The 24,958-nt window shown below is 37.5% G+C and overlaps 1 protein-coding gene across 15 annotated transcripts in view; it reads right to left on the bottom strand.

Annotated features, from left to right (window-relative positions):
* The window catches only part of Sox5 (SRY-box transcription factor 5), a 960,217-nt gene that overhangs the window by 818,281 nt on the left and 116,978 nt on the right, over positions 1 to 24,958 (bottom strand). For 14 of the 15 annotated variants that reach the window (XM_071610082.1, XM_071610083.1, XM_071610079.1 and 11 more), the window contains one exon: positions 2,848 to 2,929. The exons of the other annotated variant lie outside the window; for it this stretch is intronic. The gene's annotated coding sequence lies outside the window, so the exon portion shown is untranslated. The remainder of the gene's footprint in view (positions 1 to 2,847; positions 2,930 to 24,958) is intronic. 15 annotated transcript variants of the gene reach the window in all.

The raw sequence follows: 24,958 nt of genomic DNA, 5'->3' as shown, positions 1-24,958 counted from the left end.
AAAAAAGAAAGGACTGTCAGGGTGCCACAATCTCTTTTGGAGACATGCCCTTGGTGACTTCCCACAAGTCCCCACCTTCCAAAGATTCTATCACCTCTCAACGGTGTCCCCTGGATATCAAGCCTTTTAACACAGACTTTGGGGGCAACATTCATTCAAATCATAGCCCATACATAAGGAGAAATGATGTCAAGAGACATAGCGAGGGGCTGGCTTTGTGGCTCAATGGTAGAGTGTTTGTCTGGCACATGTGAAGCACATGTCACTATAACAATATATCTGAGGCAATTAACTACTAAGGATCCTCAGCACTACATAAAAACTGAATAAAGTTATTGTGTCCATATACAAAAAAAATTTTTTTTAAATAGACATAAGGAGAAAATGGTCATCTCCAAGCCAAAAAAAAAGGAAGTACAGATCCTTCCCTCACAGACTATAGAAGGAACCAAACTTGTAGATATACTGATTTCAGAGTTCTAACCTCTGTCATTGTGAGACAATAAATTCCTGTTGTTTTAGTCGCCCCATTTGTGGTTCTTTATTATGGTAGTCCTAAAAAACTAATATATCTGGTCTCCTCAAATGCTAAATTCTTAATCTAAAATGTTCAGTGCTATTAAAAAGATTAAAAAGTCTCATGGTAGGTGCTCGAAAAGAGTAAGCAATATTTTATCATCACATGGAACATGATATTGGAAGTATTTGCCACATTTCCTTAGGTCTTGCTTCTTTCCTCGTCAGTCAGCCAAGTAGTTACAGTCTGTCCTCACAGCAATAGAACACTACTGGCAGAGAAGGAAGCATGGGGCAAAGGAGGGTTGATTATTGTGCCCTCTGGGAATCTGGGATGATTTCCATGTACAGAAAACTGGCTCAGAAAAGATCCTCCCATGTGTGAACCACGTTAAGAGCAGACATAGACCCTCTAAGTAAAAAAAAAAAATTAAGTTTGTCAAGACATTAGTGGGATCCAGGATCAGCATGGGGTTGGGGTGGTCACAACCTTATTGGCTGTCACTCTCCACTCCTCTGCCCCAACCTATGATGGGTAGAATGACCAGATGTTAGGTTGGAAAATTCGACTGAGGGACCTTCACCAAACAGATACGAATTCCAAAGTAAAGAACAAAACACCCATATTAAAAGAAATTGAGAATTAATTGAATGGCTCTAAAAGTTAACATCGTTTATGTCAAGGATAAAAAGAGATGAGGAGAAGCTTTCCAGAGGAGTTCTTGAATACAGCTGATGCCCTCTGGCAGGGTTCACCTTGTGCCAAGCAAGAGAGATGGAAGGGGCTACTTTTTCCCTAAGTCTTTAGAGAGGCTTCATAAGTATAATTTGGAAGTTCTAGATGTATTCTCTAGAGTTTGGGAGACCCAGTGGTCTTCAGACAAGCTTCCACCTTAGAAATCTGGAGGACAAGAGGTTGGGCAAGGAGGGACTCTGGAATCTGAGAAGTACCTGTACCCCTTCCTGCATGCGGAGTTTGTAAGATTCACGTTTCCACTGAGCATGTGGGGCTCACATGAAAGCAGCCAGAATGACATCTAAGAAGACCACCTAGAAGCATCTGAGAGACAACAGTGAAGTCCCTGGAGAATGGATTGTCTAAAAACCAATAGCTGAGTAGGAAACCAATAGCTGAGAAGGGAACCAACAGCTGAAGGAAAAGCCCTGCCCAAGTGAGGAGAGCTGAAGCCAGATGGACTGAACGGTGGAGCCACCAAAGTCCCCCATAAGGGGCCAAGTAGAAGTCAGATTTAAATATCTGCCAGGCCCAGAAAGCAAAGGGCCAGCTACACACAGCACTGATGTAAATAGGATCCCAGAGCTGCTTTTTCCCTCTTGCCCATATTCCAACACCAAAGTTTCAACAATAGCAACTAGGAAGTGGGGGAGTCAATGGAAGACAAAGAAAATGACATGCCCTCTCCCATTGTAATAGACTAACCTAAAAATGGGGCCCAGACTGGGGAGACAAGACAATTGGATATTAAATTTGAAGCTATGTCTGTGGTGATAGTGGACACTCTAGTTTGTAACTGGAGATTATTTTAGTGACAGATGCCCAGAGGATTGTCTTTTAGGCTAGGAGTGAACCTTAAGGACAGACCCTGCCTGAGACTTACATTTCACCCAAAGGCAAGGAGATATCTGCTATTCTTCAACATATTAAACAACAAAACAAAAAAGCTGCAGATTAAAAAATATATTGTGTTTGATTTCCAAGTTGTACTTGTTTTAAGTACTGATACAAAGAGAAATAAGCTCCAAACATATCAATAAAGGGGGGAATAAAAACAGGGGAGGAAAGACTCCTTTCCAGCATGAAGGCTGGACCTTAGAAATGGCTGGGTAGTGTGTTCAGGCAGATGGGCCTGAGCAGATTTTTAAAAGGCCCTGTGTCATAGCTTACAGCACAGAAGCCATGAACAAGAACCATATGCTTCAGAGTAACAAAGCAAGGACAAAGAGGTTTATAATATCCCAGAGAGTTTCTTTTGGCTTAACAGGAACAACAACATGCCCTCTTGGTACCTAGGGATCCTGGTAGAAGCTAAAAGAAGGAGAACAGAAATCCTTGGAGATAGATCAAGCTGTGCCTCAGCAGTAGCCCACAGCTACACACAAGGGTTGGGAAGATGGACACAACTAATGGAAATGACAGCTGAGAGGCTGGGATTTGCTCAAGGATTTAGCATTTCATAAACTCATCTAGAACCTACATGCAGCATCAGATTGCTAACACAGGGTTAAACAGAGGATCCAAATGAAATTTCAGTTCAGCTATAGAAGAAGAAATTAAGTTACATTTTTTAGACACATACACAAGAAACCTACCTGCCACATGCGGGGAGGCTTGTCCACGACTCCTAAGGGTCCTCCTGACGTGTATCTTTGTACCACACACTGGTTAAAAAGCCTAGAAGAGAATTAGAGCCAAGTCATTTAGAGGCAGATTAATGGTATGCAAAGATGGGCTTAAGGCTTTGACATCTTATCTGTTTGGGGAAATACCAGAGGGTTGTAATAAACTGAGCACAACAAAATATAGTCCATCGATGTCTCCAAAACCCTTTAAGAATCGTCAGATCGTCTAAACAGAATACAGAGTGATTAGCAGAAGCAATAAATAAATAAATAAAGTAAATTCGATTGTTTGGTTTAATTTTTTAAATAAAATACACAGAAGAACTTATCGAAGTGGCAAAGCATAACAGGGAATTATAAAGTTCCTACCCAAGATACAGAACATTTAAAGCATCGAATTTATTTCTGATGAGAGAAGGAAAAAAAAAATCAAGGAAGGGAACAGATTATGACTGGGATGGTTTTTTCAAGAAAAACTTCTTTGATAAGATGACATTTGAGCAGAGACCCGAATGAAATGAATGACCAAGCAAGGGACACCCTTTGCAGGCAAAGGAAAAAGCAAGTACAATAGACCTATGCTGAGAGCTTGTTAAGTATGACTAGAAAAAGCAAGACATATCTGGCTACACCATGTTTCGGGACAGGAGTGAGGCTGAAAGGATGTAGATCATCATCTACAATGGTGAATCTTGTCTTTTATTTTCATTTTTTTTCAGTTTTTGTTTCATAGATTATGCAGCTCAGTTATTTAGTACACACAGATTTTCAGGATAGCTACTTTTTGGTGGTATAACTCTTAGGTGCTATATCCTCTGTCCCTAGCACTTAATTTGCTTTCAAGATGACTCTTAATATAGCAACTCTTGATTTTTCTTTATAATCTTTTTATATACCTTCTTTTCCATTCTTTCACTTTCAAACCTACCCACATTACTACATTGAACAGAGTTTTGTATAAGCAACATAGTTGAGACCTGTTTTGTAATACACTCTCACAATGTCTTTTAATTGTTACATATGGACCATTTACATTTAATATGTTTATTAATATATTAGGGCTGAAGTCTGCAATTTTATGCTTTTGTTTTCTCTGTCCCCTCCCCATTTTCTATTTCTGCTTTCTTTTTCTTACTTTTAACATTTTTTATAACTCAATTTCGGCTTACTTGTAGTATTTTTTAGTATCTCTTTGTATCATCTTCTCAGTGGTTACTGTAAGTATGTGATATTCCATATGCACAACTTATAGTCTGCTACTGTGATTATTTTACAAATATAAGTGAAGTATGTGAATCAAGGTATCATGCCCTTATTGAGTATTTCTGAAAATTGGTGAGATTGATCAATGAGGAGTTTAAATATCACAAAAAACACAGCTATGTGAAATACTATCTTGGGTTTCCCCCATGTAGAAATACACACGTATCCACACCCCCTAAAAAAAAAAAAATGAAAGTGAGAAGTGATTTGGGATTAAGTCAATGGGAAAAAAAATTCTGACTTTGATTTGAAACACCAAGGCTAATGTTAGTTTGACTTATACTATTCTGTAATAGACAACTCTTAATGTCTAGGATAATGTTTTTTCTAATTCATTAAAGTGAATAGAAATTGAAAAGTCTTTGAAGTCCTAGACAAAATTTTCCATTAATTTTATTTATCGTGGCATGGACCATCAACAATTCACAGCCTGTTAAAATTGCAAGTAGGTTTAACAATTATCTAAGCTAGTGTTCGTCTTTCACAGAAAATAAATTTCAGAGAGATGAGGGTAACTTTCACAAGGTCACAGGTGAATCAGTGACAAAGCTGAGCTAGAACCAATGTCTGATGACACTGAACTGCATCACAAAAGATAAAAATATTAACTTTTTATCTAAAGTATGTCAACAGTCTGCTTGGAATTCAGTTATGCTTCATTTCCTTAAGGAAGGCAAAATAAGAACATGGCAGATGGAATATCATCACTCATCTACATTGGAATTTAACCAGGACACTGGGGTTTAAACTTACCCGCTTGCCAAAAGTAGCAATAGATAACAAATAAATGGCCCGATCGATACTGCAGACCCTAGCCTGCAAGAGGTTTCCACATGAAATTTTAAGTTAGTGTGTCTTCTGTGTATCAGTGAGTTTTCTCCTCAGTCTACCCAGGTTACCACAGAGTTGTAAATTTGATGGACACAGGCATTTATCCATATTATGCAGTTTAACTCACTTTAAATGTTAAAAAATACTTGAGTGTGTACAAAAGAGATTGTCCTCAATTCCCAAAATATTTTCTATATTCCCTGATTCATTTTACAAAGGATCAGACCTCTAGAGTATAGCTCAAGTGACAGACTTTCCCTTTTAGTCATGAAATCTATGATCCAAACTGGAGGAAAAAATTCTTGCTCATCTCCCATTTATATTCACAGTCAGATACTATAATTAAATAATAGAGTTTCATTTACTTGGGCTCGAATCCATTAATTTTTTTTCTTATTTTCACTCATCTCTTTTCTCTGAAACATATCCCAGTATTATTATTATCCTTGAGCACACAAATACATGGATCTGTGAATCTATAATGAGATCTTCCTATTTTTTTATAATAGAGTTTGACTTGATTAAATGTCTAAATTCTTTCACTTAAATGCTGTCTAAATACAAACAAATACCTAGATACTACTGGGAAAAAGAAATCAGTATTTAATAGTTGACCTCCTAGCCAAGTGCATGCATTGTGTTTACTCCAGGGAAAAACTTGGTTCAGAAGCTAACTTGGGTTCCTTAACTCATTGCCAGCAGAGGGCTGAAGGCGTTAATGCTCTGTACCCAAGTGAGAGAGTTCAAGTGCCCTTGTGTTTCAGCCCTACATTCTCTCAGATGATAAAGCACTGATTTGCATCATGTACAGAGAAAGTCACGTGTCTTCCCTCACCCAGTGGTGCCACATGTGCTGAGGGGCAGGAAAAAAGGGGCATAAATGCTAACCACTCCAAATAGGGAAGTCCCTGAATCTGAAAGAAAAACAAAGCTAGCAGCCACTGTGTCCAACTCTTGAAAAAGACAGAACTCCCACACTCCTCGGCCTTTTTTTTTTTTTTTAGATTTTTAAGAGAAGGGAGAAACTTTGTGGAATTTGTATTCACACATCCAATTCTGTGCTGCCAACACAAGCCCATGAAACTCCCTTATCTTTTTCAGAACTTCTATTCCAGATCCCCAGCACAGGTAGGCAGAGACCTCACAGGCATTTCTATAGCCAATGCTCCAATGCTCACTGTGTTTCTGTTTGCCTCCAGGAGGCAGGGTAGGAAGGGGAAAGAGTGTAAAAGTCCCAAAGTGACAGCTAAAACCACACAGCTAATGAAAGCTTTAACATTTTTCACTAGTTTGCTGTGTAAATCCCCCTGCTAATTTAGAGAGCTTCTGTGGTCTTTAACATTAAAAAGTAAAAGAGATGTGCCTCTCTGCTGGTATCCATGGAGTATAAGTAAAGTCTGACTTTACCAGTTAGAAGAAATCCATAGATGAGAAGATCACATTCCTCTATAGACTATAACAGTTAACAGGACCACAGCCCAGTACTCTACCTTTCATTGTTAATAGGCCACACTTTAATGTAAGAAGACTTGTTCCCCTTCCTAGCCCCAGTACCACCACAGATGAAATGGAAAATAGAAGATAATTGGCACCTAGTTTGACAAAGATAGCACATATTTTTTTAATATTTATTTTTTAGTTGTAACTGGACACAATATCTTTGTTGTATTTATTTTATTTTTGTGTGGTGCTGAGGATCGAACCCAGGGCCTCGCATGTGCTAGACAAGCGATCTACCGCTGAGCCACAATCCCAGACCCACATATTTTTAAAAATATTTTTAGTTATAGGTGGACACAATACCTTTATTATGTTTATTTAGTTTTATGTGGTGTTAGGGATCAAACCCAGGGCCTCACATGCTAGACAAGCGCTCTACAACTGAGCTACAACCCCAGACCCAACAGCATATATTTTAATGCTTTTTATAACACGAAGACATTATTTCTGATTAGAAACAAAAATCCTGAGAATACACCAAATTCTATGTTCTACGAACAAAAAGTAATCCTAAATTAACCCCTCAGCTGACATACTAAAGACTGAATGAATGATAACATTAGGATCAACACATCAATCTGTGGTTTGAGCTGGTAAACTTGGCTTTATTTACAATGTCTTAATCCAAACATTACAAAGCAACAGCATTCAAGCCCCATCTATGGATAAAACAAAATTCCTGGCCCTAATATAAGTGTCAAAGACATGCTCAGCCCATCTTCAGGTATTAAGTCAAATTAAATACATATATTGTTGAGCAATATCTGCAACATACTTTGTTAGATGATGTGTAGAAAACAAAGTCATTAAAACTTACTAATAAAGAGGCTGTGATCTAACTACTTCAAAGTTAGAAAAGTCATTAGGAGGCGAAGATATAAAATGAGGAATGCATTCCAGAATGTTACAAATAGGGTGTTACAACAAAACATAGGTTTGTGTATTGATATATAAAAAATTAAATAGCACCTAAAATATGATAATGTCAAAAATTACAGAGAACTCATCTTGGACATCTGAAATTCCTGGGTCACATGGAGAGAAAACTGGAAGACTTGGTATTGCCATGAGACAGTGGGTGGTCTCTCCTGGGCACTGAGAGGCTAGGAAGAACCTGAAGAACAGGGCTTGGAGGCAGGCCCAAGCAAGAGCAGGGCAGGCCCCAGATGCCTGGCAGAAGCTAGAGATAACAGGATTCACACACTTTCATCTCAGGAGCTCTAAGAACAAGGTTTGTGGAACCATAGCTCAGTTGGTGCTGGCTTATTCTTCCCAGGGTGCTCAAATGTCTTTTTACTGAGCAATTATGGACTATCCCAGGAACATACCCATGGATCTCTCTACCTTATATCCAGTCACTTCTCAAAGAATGGAGGGCGATTTCAATGACCAATCCACTTTTTCTCTGCAAATAAACAAAACAGCATCTGAAATGGCTTTGTGAGTACGATATCCTTGAATCCACGAGGAGATATGGAAATATTTAGATGCAAAGACCTGGGTAAGGAAACATGGTGACTCAAACACAGCCTTAGGAAAGTAATTCCAGTCACTAACCAACATGCACTCATCTCAGACCATGGTTCATTCCTGATTTTTAGAAAAGGTGAGATTTTGAAAAGGAAATGGAGGCATTGAGGCTATGAAGGAATTTGCTACTGGAAAGACAACCACAAGTCTGCACAACAGAAGTTGTTTTTGTTTTAAGCATTTGTACTCAAATTCACTTTAATATAAATACTAAAATATTGCAAAGTGGATACAAGCATACACTCTGAAGTTGCTACCAGCATAAACTCTGAACTTCAGTTTTCCCAACTTTTCAGCTGGATTGAATCTTCCTATCTGAATGAACTTGGGTATGATACTTAATCTCTAAGCCTAGGTTTTGTCTGCAAATTAGAAATAACATGGACTTTTAGACTTCATGGTACAGGTGGAGTGGGCCCTTGTCTCTTCTAACTGCATTTTAGAGATCACTGCTCAGGTCTGAGCACTCAGGTGGCCAATTCTGGGAATCTACATGGCCACATGCCCTGTGCCCCCCCTCACCCAGCCATTGCTGGAACATATTCTCTCTCCCCGCCTCTCTCTGAGGTTTCTGTGGACCACTCAAACCTAAAACTTTCCACTTGCAGAGGGATTCTTCCTGAATAAAGCTGAGGGAAAGGAAAGCAAAGAGATGGGACACAGGGAGAGATGGACTTCTGGGGAGATTCTGTGAACTTAAATACTTTTCTAGTATTACAATGATATTTCACAGCTTGCTTTAACTATTTTGAGATTGCTTTTGTCTAACCTACTACATGGAGTTTCTGTATGTGAGAAGAATTGAGATAATGACTGTAAAGGATATGTTACTGTGTTGGGCATATAGAGATTGCTTGACAAATGTGAGCTATTTTCATGTCTGGAATGAGAGACTCCTTATACTTCCCCTTTCAAGATGATGACATGTAAAATAGATAATTTCCATGGAACTCCTTAGGATATCAGAGGTCTCTACCTTGAAGAAGGTCATAATCAATAATAGAAGATGCTAATAACAGCTCAAAGACATAAAATAGAAAAATGCTCAAAAGGCAACAGACTATTTGACTGACAAATGAATAGAAAATAATACTTAGAGGTCTTCAGAGAAAAGAGAGAAGACCTTGATGCTGAACTATTCATGTAAAGGCTCAGAGATAGTGTTTGAGTAGGGTTTTAAGGAATAGAAAACATCTGGGAAGTTGGAAAGAAAGACAAACAATATTTCAGTCATGGGTCCAGAAGAACATGAGCATTGGAAAAAGAGCCCAGGGCACCCTATAACAGATGACAGGAAGAAGCTAGGACACCTAGAACAAAAGGCTCAGTAGAGACATGCCTTAGGGGAAATTTCAATAACATTTCACAAAGTTGGATTTTGCTGTGCTCTTCCAGAGGTATAAAGGGGTGATACTAGGTTACTCGTGTAATTCACACTCAGTAAAATTATTAAAAAAATAATAATGATGAGAGGAATGGTTTCAAAGATTTTTGTAATAAAATCACATAATCTTGGATGCTTACTTATTTTATTGTTTTTTTTCCCTTTTTCTTACTCCAATTGCAATTGATCATTATTTACTCACATACTGTAGCCAAGCAAATGAACATACATACACAGAGGAGTGCAAAGCCATGGTATAACAGACACTGTGGTTTTCTCTATATAGTTTGAGGTACTGACTCTAGACTCTGGGGTAGAATCTGCTAAGGTTAAGGCAGCCATGGTAATCCCATCCTCCAGGCCTGCAACTGGTCCCTGAACTCAAGATCATTCTCTCAAAAATAAGAATGGGATATGATACAATGTGCGCCAATGAAACAGGAGCAAGATTTGCTTCTGGGAAAACGTTGCCTGTTAAAAGAGCCACTAGAAGAGTTGGTCTTTTTCTCATAGTCTGTGGTTGTCAATCCTGGAACTGCAAATGCCATCTGTATCCAACTTTATATAATGCTGACACGAGTAGGAGGACAATGCTCAGGGAAGTGCAGAGATAAAGAGCTAACACTGAAGAAAGGCAGCCCGTAACCTACCCCTCTCTAATGTCTATGTGAGACAGTATCTTGCTTTACTGTTAAATCTAGTTGGACTCTTATTTTCAAAACACCCCTTAATTTTTTTCTTAAATTTCCCTAATGAGTCAGTATACCTGTCATTTGCAATAATATACCTAATTTCATCATGGTTCTCTGATTAGTCTTAGTTTCCAGAAGATGCCAAAAAGTGAGCATCAGGACAGGTTAACAGGTGAGATGAAAGATCTATGCATATCTGAAAGCACTAGTCTACATGATCAACTTGAGATAATTAAATGCCATTCTCTGAAAAGACGGAATAGTTGTCAGAATCACTCAGCTCAGAAAGCCCGGGCATTCTTGTCAAATTAGAGCTGCCAAAATTATAGCACCATCAAGGTTCTCATGAAAGGAAACATTGGACCCCACAACTTCAACATGCCTTCCCTCCCCGACCACAACAGCCAAGAGTAGGGGTATTTCACTTCCTGGTCACACTTTTTTTTTCCTTACTGTACTGGGGATTGAACCCAGTATATTATACATGATAGGCAAGCATTCTACCCCTGAGTTACATCCCCACCCCTTTTTTTATTGAGACAGTACCAGTATGAAACTGAGATGAGAGTGAGGCTTACCCAGGCTAGCCTCAAATTTGCAATCTTCCTGCTTCAGCCTCCCAAAGTAGCTGGGATTACATGTCTGTGCCACCACACCAGGCCTTTCTGGTCACATTAGTGAAAAGAGTGCCTTATAGATTAAGACCAGCCTCCAAAGGGATTTGTGGACAAGCAAATGTTACAGATAATAAAATTTTCTATACTTCATCACTAAATATCACTCTTACAGAATGCAAGGAACCATTTAACTCTGATTTGGGCCATATTCACTTTGTAAAATGAGGATAATTGTGCTGGTGTTTACTCCTTTTTTTTTCAAAAATAATTTGTAAATATTTAACAATAGAATATATACATGTGTATAAAAGTAATATAATATCATTGATAACTGCTGAGGGAATCACTGTAGCACATAAACATTGTAAATCATCAAGCTGAGGCAATATGTACCAAACTGAAATATCAGAAACAACAAACCAATGTCACACTAAAAATTACAAGGTGAACTCTATGGACAAGATGCTACAGAGATAGTGACTTGCAGAAGATATGATCACCAGTAGTCCAAAGAAAGTCAAAGACAAATGTAGGTTATGAAAAAGCAGCTTTGCCATAGTATTAAGTGAAAGAAATACTAAGACCTGAAATATTTTAAGTGTATACGTTATGGTAGATAGAGGATGACAGCTTTCCATGCTTTAAGTGTGGTTCTCTGAAAGGATTAGGAAAACTTTGGACAGTCTTTCTTCACATATACCAGGACAATTTGAAATGCATTGGTTTTGAAAAGGAGTTTGACAGTCCAAAATTAATACTTGAGCACTGGGGTTAAAAACTTTAATTATATAAAATATCTCTAGTTAGGACTGTAAATAGTGAGCAAGCTAGTACCAATGAACATACCTACTGCACAAAACACACGGGGATTCATGGAGAAATGTATGGGGCAGGTTATGCACAAGATGAGATTTTCAAAAAACATCTTGATGTACCCAATAAAAATGAAGCTATCAAAGACAAGTACAGTTGTAACAAAGTATGCAGGAACCAACTTGAGGAGTTTTCCCTTGGCAAGCGATGAGATAATTTGAGCTTCAAAGGATAAGAATTGCATCAAATATGCCTAAATTCACAAATTCACAATGATATTTAATGACTATTAAGTTACCTTGTGAGTATGCCTAGAAACTGATCCATTGTCTTGAGAATGGAGTAAATAAGAAGGTATAATCAAATATTTAGTTTGCCTTTTCTATATGAACTGTGCAACTTGGTACCCAAATAGTAGTTGGAAATATGTTTGCATAAAATTACTATAGTTAATCAGTGAAAAACAAGATGATATGAGCAAGCTATATCCACATTACTATCCCAAAGGCCTAATGGGTCTGAGCATTGAACATCAGTGGTTGTTAACATCAAAAAGAAATGATAACCAAACATGATGTTTCTCCTGATGAAAAATCACAGCACCTCTTAAAATTCTGCAGAGGGATCAGCCCTGTCTGATCAAGTCACTGGAGCCAGTTGCCCTCTTCAGAAAATACAAAGAATAGAGGAACATATTAAACTGTACCATAACCATGCAATCAACAAAACCCACAATGAGGGAAATTCTCACAAACTACCCAGATTCTTCCACATACAAATATGGTAAGCAAAAGAAAGAAATAGAGGGAGATATACACACCTAAAGCTACTTCAAGAACTTTAAAGAACTTTTAATAGGCAAAATTAATTATAGTGTCTACAGATAGATGCATAATTACATGATAAAACATGAAATGCAAGGAACTGATTTCTTTGAAAGTTCAGATGATTACTTCCAGAGAAATAGTTGTGGCTATGAATAGGATGGAATAGATGGAGGAGATTCCGAAATTGTTTGCAAATTCTTTTGACCTAAGTGGTGGTTACAAGATAGTTCCTTTAAAAAAAATTTTTTTTAAAGGTATTGGACACAATACCTTTATTTTATTTATTTTTATGTGGTACTGAAGATCAAACCCAAGGCCTCACACATGCTAGGTAAGCACTCCATCACTGCCTTATAGCCCCAGGCCCACAAGACAGTTCATCTTAATGATAAATTAAGATTTATCATCTTAATGATAAATCATTGGTTTGGGAGTTTGTTTGGTTTTGTTTTTTGTTTGAGTCCTTAGTGCTTTAATTTTAATTTGCAATATAAAGGAAAATTAAAAATGAAACACTATAAAATAGAATGATATGCTATGCACCTGTGCATCAGTAATCCATTTGTTATTATCAATTAAAAATAGTTTCTTGATTGTAAATTCTAACAGAAGCCAAACAAGTGATATCCCTTGTCAGTAGTTTCCATATATTAGGAATAAAGCTCTCACACTATTTAAATGGAAAGAATTTTCACTTCCTTGCTCATTTTTCTTGGCTTGCCTGGTACCACTTCTGGTAGGTTTTACACTCTTTCTTGAGGACACAGTTCTAATGCTGTCCTATCTAGAGGAAAAATATTCCCATGTTTCAGGTCAAACACACTCCTGCGGTCTTTCAGTGTGCTACCCAACACATGTACATAAGACATATTCTTGTATTACTATTGCTAAACCCCTATGAGCTGTAAATATTCTGGTTTGTTTAAAAAGATAATGGAACAATCACTGTATTAAAAGTGTGCTCCTTTTATTTACAGAACCAACAGGAATGAGTAGAAGATATGCTCATTCTAATGTTTCCTTTTTTCACAAATCAACAGTTTTCCAACCTGGGAAACTTTTGGCTGTATTTAATGTCATCAATCCTCATCCAACCTGGACAAAGGATATTTTTCTGCAATGACTGTCATTATTGCAGGTTGGTCACAGCTGCAATTTAAAAAGCTCACCATAATCCCATCTGTAAAGGTTGACTGCACAGTGACCTTCGTCAAGGTAAAACCCATTCCATAAAACCCGAGAACCGGCAAGGTCTGTGGAAGTCTAGACGAATGGGCGCATCAACGATGGGGGTGAGATGCTCATTGTTCTTAAGGAAAGCCATTCATCACACTCCTTGCTATAGCTTCACCCACACATCATGAGTGGTGTCTCACATTTCAAAGGCATTCTAAGTGGAATGAATCAATACTGGGTATGATCAACGTTACTAATATTGATCAATATTGAGAGTGCCTCTACACTTATTGGCCCCAAGAAATTAGGAGACAATTATGAGAGGTTTTAGTGACGAAGTGGGTGCAGGGACATTCACCACTTCTGGAATAAAGCACTCAATTGCTGGTGCTCAACTCTGCAGCCTTCTCCTGCAAGGCCATCGAAGCTGGTATCAAGATGGAGATGCCTAATATCAGAGTCTGACAGCAGAGTTGACCTTCAGAATCACCTAATCTCACAACAGATTTTCAATAAAATCTTAGGGCTGTTTAAAACAGTAGCACAACTTATATTCTAACTTTAATGTTGTGTTGGTCTTGCATGTTTCCAAAACTTACTTCCACAAATATCTAATAAAAGTTACACCTTTTTGAGGCCAATGAAATTAGTTGTATTATTAATATGTAAAAAATCAGAATTGACATTTTCAGGATTGTAAATACTTACAAAATGTCGTCTATATTTGATAAATCATACCTAATAACAAGAAAAAACCCACAAATCCATTCTTATATAATAAAATATCTTATATATTATATTTTATAATGTAATCTTATTTTAAGATACCAAATATAATGACAGTATAGTAGCGGCTCCATGCCTAGTTCCACCTTAAGAATGACAGAAGGACACAAGGTAAAGAGCAGTTGCCATGACATTTATAAAGTCTCTCAAGCTTCAACTGATTCTGAAATAAACTGATAAGGCTTATATTTTCTTGACCTCTTAATCCTTGGAACCAAAAGTACTTGGTAAATGAAATTTGTCTTTTGTGATTTCCTCAAATAGACTTGGCTCTGATTAATCTAGAATATACTATCAAAGAGTACAGAAACTATAAAAACTCCATTGTGAGATTTCAGTAAGGCTCAGTCTACAACTGTTTTTGATGCTGTCTCTGAAGGAATACTGGAGAACATTTAAAGTGAAATTCCCTATCATTCCATATCTACACAGTATTTCATCTAGCAAGTGGTATGCAGAACTCAGCCCTCCCAGGAAACACAATCGCCTCTTACCCAGAGTCTCAGCAGACAACAGCTTGAAATACCATTCCCTGCTCAACACACAGGTATTTACCTGGGTTGTGAACTAAATGGCAATTGTCCCTCCTATTTCTCTCCATGTGATGGGTGCCACAGGAGCCAAAACAGACATGATGGTGACAGCGACGTATGGACTATTGATTTGAGGACAACTGAGGACTAATGAAATCACTTCCTTGCTCGCAAAAGTGTCCTAGGAGGTCTGCTAGCCCAAAATGACCTGTTGGCTTCTGAGACACATGGTCACCACCTGACACTACTCAGCAATGATGGAGCTGTGTGGGACCTGGAGATAAGGACTGGAGCATACCTCTTTTGGCAGGAAAATTCACTCCATTTCATTTTTAAAAAATGACAGTGGGCAATAATTGTATGATTTAATTAGTCCTTTGGGTTCTACATAAAGCAAAAAACATATATATAAAACCTCCAACCACCAATCTGCTGTGGCAGCTAAGAAATATTATAGCACAATTCCAGGGGCAAATAATAAAATGAGCATCTCCAAATTGTTTAGGCAAGGATCTTCTGCTAAGGAGAATTGACAGCACAGCTCTAAGAATAGATAAAGGACTGCCTCAAGGATCTGTCTTGCTCCCTTACTTTTTTTAAACTAATACCTTCATTTGCATAGTAATAACCCAATTATTATAAGATTAGGTGACAGGAATCTCATTATTGCTATTTCCACAAAACAGTCGATATTCTATTCAATATCTTTTAATGTTACACACCTTAAAACATAATTATTTCAATATACTCTCATTCATCTTTAATGTAATTTTCTTTTTGAAAAACCTTGCCATAATTGTTAGTTTTTATAGAGTATACTAGTGTTTAAACAAGCACTTTTCCCCTCAGGCTGCTGAGAACAAGTGAAAGCAACCAATAGCTTGAGGGCATTTCTGCCTCTCCCACCATCCCCCGCCCCCCAAATAAGTCCACCAAAAGACCAAACTTCCAAGCACAGTCCCTGAAAATCTGTTGTAATAACCCCCATGCTCCTCCCAGCACTACAGTGTGCCTCCTCCTCTTTCACTTCATGCTCCACAAAAGATGCTTCCATAATGAATTTTGGTCTTAAGGCAACTTTGAAGGTGTTAGCAAATACATTCTGTTAAATTTCAAATTGTATGCTCTCCATTCTTCTCTTCGGGGGTTGTTGTTTTTTGTCCTCCCCCCCACCCCCAACCCTGTGCTCAGACCACATTGTAGTACTTTAAAAAAAAAAAAAAAAAAAAACTTCTGAGACAGCTGACATGCTGGGGAGACCATCTGCCTGCCATAGGTTTACCTGCCATGGGCTTTTACAGTTTCAATTACAAGATAATCAGTATGATAAGTGGCTGGTTACCAGATTAACGGTAGAAACAAAGCAAGGAAATAGCAGGGAGAGAGAGAAGTGTCAACATTGAGAGACTGCAGAGCTGTACAGGTTATCACTCCAAAATGATATCAAATTAATGTACGGTGAAGACAGCAGTTAGATTTTGTCAGAAGGAAATAACATCAAAGGGCTGTGGTCTGGAGGTGACACTGCTCCACTGTGACCCTACTGATCAGCACTCTTTCAGGGTGTGGGGCCCTTTACGCTTCATGAATGTACAATCATTCACGGATGTAACCATCTGGAGAAGCACTAGGTTCCTCACCCCACACCAACTAAGTCTGCTCAGGATGTGAATTTCATCAGTCACCAACATGATTGACTGGCATTTTCAAAATGCTCTGACCCACAGAATCTCAACAAGCATTCTGCTCCTAAGAGCCGCCTAACCATAATCTCATAGTGCACTGTCTGGCCACCAGACCACACACTCTATTCTTTCTGCTCCTAGTCTTTGAATGAGATGGCAAGGCAATCCACATGTTAAATAAATGTTAAGGGATACTTACTCTGTGCTTTGTCATTTTTTACACAAGTTGGGAAACCACCATTCTTTAAAATTAGTTTAGGTGCTGTACACTATTCCTCCCCCAACCCTGCCAGAAGAAAATGTAAAATAAAATTTCTGATTTAGTAAGCCTTTTACTGGAATAAAATTGTATGGTTTATCTCTCTCAAGCCACAGGGCTGCTCCTGAGAAACTATGCATAGTAACAAGGACGTGAGTCAGACAGACATTTAGCCCATATCTTTCCTTTCAGAGAATAAGCTCACAGGGCATACTTTTAGTCAAGATCATGGAGCTCAGTTTGTGGCTAAGGTAGAATTAGAATTCAGGTCTCCAAACTCCCTTTCCAGAGCTCCTTCAGTTCACCCTCCCTCATCACTTCAAATCCAGGCTTCATGACCCCACTGATCAAGTTCAGGGATGTCTTATTCCTCAGGGAGGAACACTACCACAAGAGTGTTCACAAGAATGTTTTCAGTGGGCCTTACCACAAGAAGGCCCACTGAAAACAGCAAAAGAGCAATCACTAAAATCATTGTTATACACTGGGTATCAATGTGATGCTTTATCAGAACCCACACTGACTCCTGAAAAAGCTAAACTCTAAGAAGTTTAGCATATGGCTCAAGAACACAAGGCAACAAGCTCCAGAGTCAGGACTCAAAGCCATGTCCATCTTCAAGACAAAGCCTATCAGGTGCTGTCATTAAAACAAAATCTACCATAAAATTACTTGGTTTTTGGTCTGGAGTTGATGAACATCATCTCTGCTGAATGTATCAGATATCATCCTTCCTTAATGCACAGAAAATGTACAGGACCAGGGTGACCTCAGGCTACTTAGATTCACCAGTACACTACAAAGTCTCATGCCTTCTTATCTCGAGGTGTGATGTTCTCTCTGGGATGCCCTCATCTCCTTTCATTGTGTTTACCCCTTCCATCACTTATCAAGTAAACTCTTATTCATGCCTCAAAACCCTTGTCACTCATTACTTCTTCCGGAAAACCTTGCACCATGACTCACCACCCTCCAGGGGAGTTCATTTTCTCTTCCTCTGTTATGCCAGAACTTTTAAACTATGTATTAAATTTATTAAATGCAATCAGTAGTTTGTAAGCCATATCTCTTGAGGAAAGGTTCTGTTGGACTGGGTTTGATTAAACTTGTTATCCAGCAAAGTACCTAAAACACAGATTTTATAAATGTTCAGCTGTTACTGAGCTAGACATCTGCCAGACCTCACTTACTGCAAATACCACATTCTACCTTGCTTCCTGCTTTTGCCTTTTCTATAAAAGAAATAATTCTTTCAAATAACCATGACTTATTCTCCCCACATCACCAAGAAGGGCACCTCACAGATAATAAGTGTTCCAAAAATGTTTGTAGATTTGAATTGCTTACAGGATTAAAGGGGACACACTTATCTAAAATATTACAGGTTGCTTTAAACTCAGTTGTGGATAATAGCAAATTTCTCTCTTCCCGAGTCACCTTCAAAGCATGGGATTATATCCCATGAGGTTGTAGAATAAATGCACTGTGGTTAAAAATTAGATGGCTGAATCCATGGCTAAAATGCTACTTTTCCTGAGGATTAATTGAGTGCAATCTTTTATCTGTTTCTATTCAGCATATGTACTATATATCTGCTATGCATCTGAGGACAGCTGCCATTCTATTTACAGCATTATCTAAAAATGGAAACATTAAATCCATATTCCATCTCTTTGAGATCTTTTTCTACCACAGAATCATCTCAGATGTTCTGCTTTTAGAGCAAAATATATGAGGTGTGAATGTGTGTAACAGTAAAAGACTAACAGGCAGAAATCCACAATGGTGGGATTATCCACTGGGGGTTGATAAAACTTTCCTCCTTTTCCTATCTCAGGAAAGACTAGGGCAAGAAAGCTAGAAAACATCAGGGGGCAAATTAAAAAGGCAGAAAACTCTGCCCTTACACCCCTATTCAGAAGTCACAGAACCTAAATATTGATTTTTCAGGCCTTTTGTTGCTGACTATAGAGATTTTGGACACAGACTGAAAAACAAACATCAGAGGTGTGTGCTAAAAATCCTTCCAAGTACCACACTATATCCAGATTTCTTTTTGGGAAGGTTAAAATGAGTCTTTTGGCTTTAGTAAGAGGGGAAAAAATCTGACCGTGTTAGCTACTTACGGTGACTCTCCATATTATACATCTGAACAAACCCACTATTCATTTTACTGACAACTATTATCAGAAGAGGCCAAAAAAAAAAAATCTGACTTTAAAAGGACATCTAGGACTGGCCTTCCTGACCCATCTGAACAACTGGGGAAAGTTTAAATTCTTATAATAGCTCTTCTACTCAAAATTTCAAAAGATACGAACTCTTCTGCTTTTACCAAGCTTCAAGTTCATTTTTAAAATCAAAGTGCCAACAACACATAACAGGAAGAGAGAGCAGCACTTTCATTGCAAGAATCAACTGGCCTAGGAAAAAATTGACAAGTCATTGAAACTCTTTAAAAAGCTATTTTGCTCCTTGTGCTATAGGACTTATAAGCATGAACACCGTCATTCTAAAAGCAGTTTGCTTCGTCAAAGCAGGGCAGTGTACCAGTTAATAGTATGGGAGGTGAGAGATGTGAAGCCAGACTACCAGTGTTAAAATATCCACTCTACCACTTATTAGCTGTATGATCTTCAACAAGACAAATAGCCTACCTGGCCTTATTCATGTGGTTGTGAAGAACAATTGAGCTAGTGAATGTAAAGTTACTGGAAGAGTACTTGCCATGTGGTGAACGGTCAATTAATGAAACCTATTTTTAGTACTAAAAAAATCCATGACACTTATTAAGTGCTCATTACTTAATGATAAAAATTAGTTGATTTCAACAATATTTCCCAAATGAGAATGGGGTGGAGAAGACTGATACAAGAAAAGCTTTGATAAATGAAATTACAACTGATTATTTATTTAGTGTGTTGCTTTCTGACCAAGCTATTTTCCTGGGGGGAAATGTATGTATTTTTTACATGTTTCTTGAGCACAAAGACCTACAATTTAAAACTGGAGTCTTTATAAAAAGGCATTTTGTTTAGATTGTACAATATATTCCACTCAACATCTATGGCAGATAAACATACAAATATGATTCTGTCTGTATATCTATTTTTATTTGATTAAACAAATTTTAAAATGTTAAAGGATCATAAGAAGCATCCAATCCAACAAGTTCCATGTGTATGTTCACAATGTGACAAAAGACAACTTAGTCAAAGTGACAGGTATGGCAATAAGACATCCGTGCTCTAAAGGATCACTTGCCTTGGCATTGGTATCTGTTCCACAGGTACAGCAATTGAAACCAAAATTACTAGTAATCAAATTGACAAATATGAAATGTGAAATTTTTTTCAGAAAATTCAATGTTATTCCCCAAATCCAAACACATTAACAGTGTTTAACCATGTGTTTTACTCTAAAACTTACATTATCATCACTCATAAATCACTTTTGGAAATCTTAGAGGTGCAATTTAAGTACACACCAATACTCTTATTTGAAACCTGAGCTAAAAGCTAAAGAATTGAAAGTGGGGAACCTATATAATACTTCTGAAGAGAAAACCTAATATGAGTTTTGCAAGATGTCAAAGTCATCAAAACATTCATGATGTTAAATCTCGGGTGTTTGCTGACTGGCAAGGCTTCTAGAGTCTCTCTCCAGAGGACAATAAAATTTCCAGCATACAGTCATGAAAAGAGGTAAAGCCTCACTTTTGTTATTAGACTAGAAAGTACCTCTTCAAAAACAAGTGTTTAAGGAGATTCTAAAGGTATGTGTATGACATTAATCAATGTGTAATATGTAAAATTCATTCAAGTGAAAAGCATCAGTACAATTAAAAAGAAAACCCACTTTGACATAAAGCAGGATGAAAAATACCACATGCACACAGTTATGATCTTCTGCTGAAGACAACAATGTGATTCATCACAAAGATCCTAGTCCTAGAAGCTAAGAAATCATCTTCTAATTTTTAAATTTTTATTGTTTATATATGAGCAACTACATTTCCAGGAATAACTTTCCATTTAGTTTACAGAGGTTGATCTGTTAAATAACTTATTTTCAAGGACCATTCCCAAAATCAAACTATGTAAATTTTCTCTTTTTTGTCAACCACAAGTAGTAATTTACTGCTAATGAGCAAGCTGGTAGGGCCTTACTTCTGCCATTAGTTCACCTCATAGTCTAAACTTCAAATCTACTCATCACTAGAATTGGAAAGTAGAACTGCACTATATCTGAGGTCTCTGATTCTTGAAAAAATTTATGATCCTGTTACCATTTTTCATATTGAAGTATAACTGAAACATGGTTTTATTATAGGACAGATGACCAAAAGGCGCTCCCATCTACACCAGGGACTGTTCTGATTTTTAACACTTTATATTCATTGGTTGTTCATTGAAGACCAGCCAGTAGACATCCATCTATGTATCTCCAAAAGGAAGACTGAGGCTAAGAGGTTACATAATAAACCCAAGATCATAGACCTACTTAACAGTATAACTGGGGTTCAAACTCGGACCCTTTAGAGTAGGAGGCTTATGTGCTTTCCACCCCAGAAATAACCTTGAGAACCATGAAAACTGAGAGACAATTCTATTGCTAATATCTAGTAAACAGTCCACTGATGGCCTAAAATCCCATCACTTTCTACATCCCTTCTTTTAGGTATAATTCTATGAAAAAATTATGCATGTTTGATATATAAATCATGATGAGTTTGGACATACGCATAGACCCATGATATCATTATCACAATCAAGAAAATCTACATATTGTCACTTCCAAAAATGTCCTTGTGTTCTTCTGAGGGGTTTTGATTTTTGGTAAGAACTACTTAACATGACATTTATCCTCAGCATATTTTAAATTGCATAATACCATATTGTGAACCATCAGTGGCATATTACAGAAATCTCCAGAACTTTTATATTTCACATTACAAACTTTATACCTATTGATAACACTTCTTTTGCAAGTTCTATACATCACTTGGTAACCAATAAAGGAGCACACATCCTTAATTGATTAGTAAAAAAATCAAAGATTCCATGCAAGCCTGGATAAAGAGACAAGAACTATGCAACTTGGTAGTGCATAATACATTTCTTGATGATAATGGCACCTCTTGAAAATTAGTCAGCAAGGACTATGGCTTTTGGTAACAGTAAACGAGAGAGAAGAAAGAGAACAAACCCCTTATAAAGATTTCCTAACAGAACCTCACCACGTATCTCTGAATCATCAGGAGGAAATTATTCCACTCTTTCCACTTGGTTTAAGGTTTCCTTGTAGTCACAGGACAATGCTACTCCACCTTAGGAATCCCAAAGATTGGCAGATTGAGGACACCGAGCAAGCAAGTGCACTCAGCATAACACTTCAGTTTATATATTCCAAATGTCCTCTGTCCTGCATTGTGGTTTTTAGTAGAGTGGAGCCCAAAAAACAGGACTAGAATGTGGGTTCTACCACTTAGCAGAGATACAAGTCTAGTCAAAATAGGAAATCTCTGTGCCTCAGGTTCTTGATAGATGGATATTGCTTGTAAGCTCATGATATGTGTGAGGAATCAATGTTTGTAAAGCACCCAGCCCAATTCCTATCGCAAGAGAAGCCCAAATAAATGTTAGCTGCTATTATTAGTATCCAAAAGTAATAGGATATGAGAACCCATATATTTTATGGCAATTCTGATGTTAGGACAGTATTCCTAGTAATAATTTTTTGAAGTAGTTGAAAACTCCAATAAGTTGTATGAGATCCAGGAATATGCATAATATTTATAGAGGAGAAATGTACTGTGATTATTATTTTCTTTAAAAGAAGGGGGTGATTTATATTCTTAAATAAATCTTGGACAGTCTAGATGCATTTAACAGTGGCTATTTGTAAGAAAGGTTTTATCTGCTTTTTGGCTCACCTTTTCTAAATCTTATACAATGATCATATATTTTATAAGAAAATTTTATTTTATGTGCTTCAAAAATTAAGATAAACTAAAACCAAACCATAAGAGGGCAGAATCTTAGTAATAAAATATCAGACATTAAATGTCCAATATGATTTTATGACTTGCTGGGTAAATAAGGGAGGGCTGAAAATGGAAGAGACAGTTTCTCAGGTGTAGAAATGATGCTTACGCCTTTATATTCAGCAAAATAAATGATAATGAAGTTGGCCACAGTGGACAAAAATTTCTGTGCCAATTATTTGCAGAATTTCTAAAATGGGGCTGGGGTTGTGGCTCAGTGGTAGAGCACTTACCTAGCATGTGTGAGGCATAGGGTTCAATTCTCAGCACTGAAAATAAATAAATATCCATTAACAACTAAAAAAATACTTTAAAAATTTCTAAAATTGTTGTCAGTTTGACTAAAGAAACAGTAATGCTAAGTGGACCTGTGAAACATGCTTTTGGAAGCAGTCAGTAAGTGATATTTCATTTGATGAAAATGATGGGTGTTAACTTGATAAGAGCACTTACTTGATTAAGGGTAAACTATGTTCATCTTGGGTTGGGCACTGTAGAGTGCTCAGATGAGACACTTGATTGAAGGTAACTGTGTGGTAATTATTTTGAATTATCTGAAGTTTTAACTGTAAACTATGCTGAGAAAACTGAGGGGCGAAATTACAGCAGTTCCCACTAAGTATCTTTTTGTAAGCGTAACCTTGAAAATGTAGCAGGCTTCTTTGGTATCTACCTGAGCTTTGTTAAGTGTTGGAAAGATTTGAACTAAAAGTTAGAATTGGTGATGTGTTAAAAATAAATTAGATAAAAAATATTATTTTATCAGTGTTCAATGTGTGATCTTCATGGATCATAGAATGTAAGTGAACGCGAATTAGAACTCTGATAGGGCCATTGGTATAGACGAGAACAGACAGGTGATCATGAATGCCATAAAGGAACGGGACTAACCAGAAAAGAACATACAGAATGAGAACAGATTCAGACTGACTCCTGGGAAAGGAGACATTCAGGAGAGGTCAAAAGCAAAGTGACTCATATTGGGTCTCTATAATTTGCAATGAAAGATTCCTCACTAATTCAATAATCACATGCTTCTAACTATTGTAGTAACTGCAGAAATGAAATTTCTCTCTTCTAGTAGATTACACATTTCTGGAGAACAAGATAGATAAATGTCTAGCACAATGACTTGCACTTAGTACCTGGTTCAATAAATGTTTCCTAAGAAGCAAAGGAGAAAAAAAAAATTTGTCTTATAATCAAGAACTAAAATTATGCAACTCAATTACTAAATGAGAAGATCACATCGAGTAAAATGTAGTTATCTGATTTACTATCCATCTACCTGAGGAGACTCCCCTATGTGTGATGATTCCTGCCCCAGTCTTCCCAGCTCAATCTCCTTTTCATCTCATTCACTCAAGCAGAAGTACAATACTACATCATAAACTATGACTACAGGCCTAGAAATTATCTATGCAACTGTCAATTTGGAAGGAGAGAAGGCTGAAACTGCATTTAAAAAGAGAAATCTCATTGGTAGACAACTCTCTTAAGATTAGGAAATACATATGTGCATAGTGCATGACACATACTGCCTTTACTTAAAAAACCTCTCCTAAAGAAATAAACATCTTGATTGGAAATTTTAGTCAGTATAATTCTGAGTCAAAAATTTAATGGCCAAGTGAAAAATGGGGATAAGGAAAGAAGATAAAACAGATCTTTCTTCCTTGGCTGGAACGGTTACATCCTGAAGTGGCCAATGTCCCTGCAGTGGCTCTTCTTGAGGTGTGTGCTTCTATAAGTCCCTCAGAGATTCATCTTGTATAGTCTTGCAGATTGTGGTCACCGGACACAGGCATTGCTGACTAAATGGCCCCTTTGACTTCTAAGTCAACTCCAGTCTCTTCCTGCTGAGGTGTTCTTCCTGAGGGGAAATTCTTTAGTGTGGCAGGTAGGAATAGGGAAGGGAGGCAGTAGAAAGGGTTGTAATCCAATTTCTTCTACAAGACCCACATATGATCTCCAAGAGATCCTAGCTCTGTCCTTCTGCAATGGTTGTCAAAATGTGGCTTCTCACCTCACTTCTGAGGTCTTCTCATCATAGTCTCTTGCTTAATGACCTCTGCTAACTTAGGTCAGGTCCCAAACCTGCAACTTCCATACACCAGGATGCATATGACAACCTGACCC

The sequence above is a fragment of the Marmota flaviventris genome, chromosome 3 (genome assembly GCF_047511675.1).
Source record: "Marmota flaviventris isolate mMarFla1 chromosome 3, mMarFla1.hap1, whole genome shotgun sequence".
Taxonomy (NCBI): domain Eukaryota; kingdom Metazoa; phylum Chordata; class Mammalia; order Rodentia; family Sciuridae; genus Marmota; species Marmota flaviventris.
Note: the sequence above shows the minus strand (reverse complement) of the source record. Positions and strands in the feature narration are given on the sequence as shown.